This window comes from Schistocerca piceifrons, chromosome 4 (genome assembly GCF_021461385.2).
Source record: "Schistocerca piceifrons isolate TAMUIC-IGC-003096 chromosome 4, iqSchPice1.1, whole genome shotgun sequence".
Lineage (NCBI taxonomy): Eukaryota > Metazoa > Arthropoda > Insecta > Orthoptera > Acrididae > Schistocerca > Schistocerca piceifrons.
In genome coordinates, this window is record NC_060141.1 from 542,398,485 (window position 1) to 542,399,238 (window position 754).

The window sequence follows — 754 nt, forward strand, 5'->3', positions numbered from 1 at the left end:
GTAATGTAATGTCTTGTGTAGACACCTTTTATTAACCTGACACGTTCCACATAATTACGAAGTGTCGTATTCATGATCTGTGGAACAAGCACTAATCTAATCTAATCTAACTAAGAATGCGTCTAGAATCTAATTATTTGTATGAAATATTAATTATTCGATGTCCCTTTCTTAGGTAGAGACCTCAAGCGAATGCAAGTGTTTGGGTCCCGACATATAGCTTGGGTTGTCATGTTACTTTTGTATGTGTCCAATATATATGGATCCTATACACATTAACAGTATTCCAGGATGGGTCCCCCAAAAGCTTTGTGATCAATACCTATAAATGACCCTATGTGATCATCATATCTCAAGTCCCCACAAAATGTTACGGCCATATATTTGGGAGAACTGGATGATACCAGTTGTGACGAATTAATATTATAGTCATTGTGTTTTTCGTTTCTCAAAGTGCCAAATTTTACACTTCTCAATATTTAAAACGAGTTAGCACTCTCCGCACTACTTTGAAATTATATCAAGCTCTGGCTGATTATCTGAATAGCTTCTTTCAAACAGTATTTCATTATAGACAACTACATCATCTGCGAAATGTCTGAGGTTACTGTTAATATTGTCGGCAACGTCATTAATATGCGACATGAAGAGCAAGATTCTCTACGCAAATCCCTGGAGCAAACCTGAGGTTATTTCTACACACGTCGAATCACTCTCCATCCGAGATAACGTGCTCCATCACCCCTACCAAAAA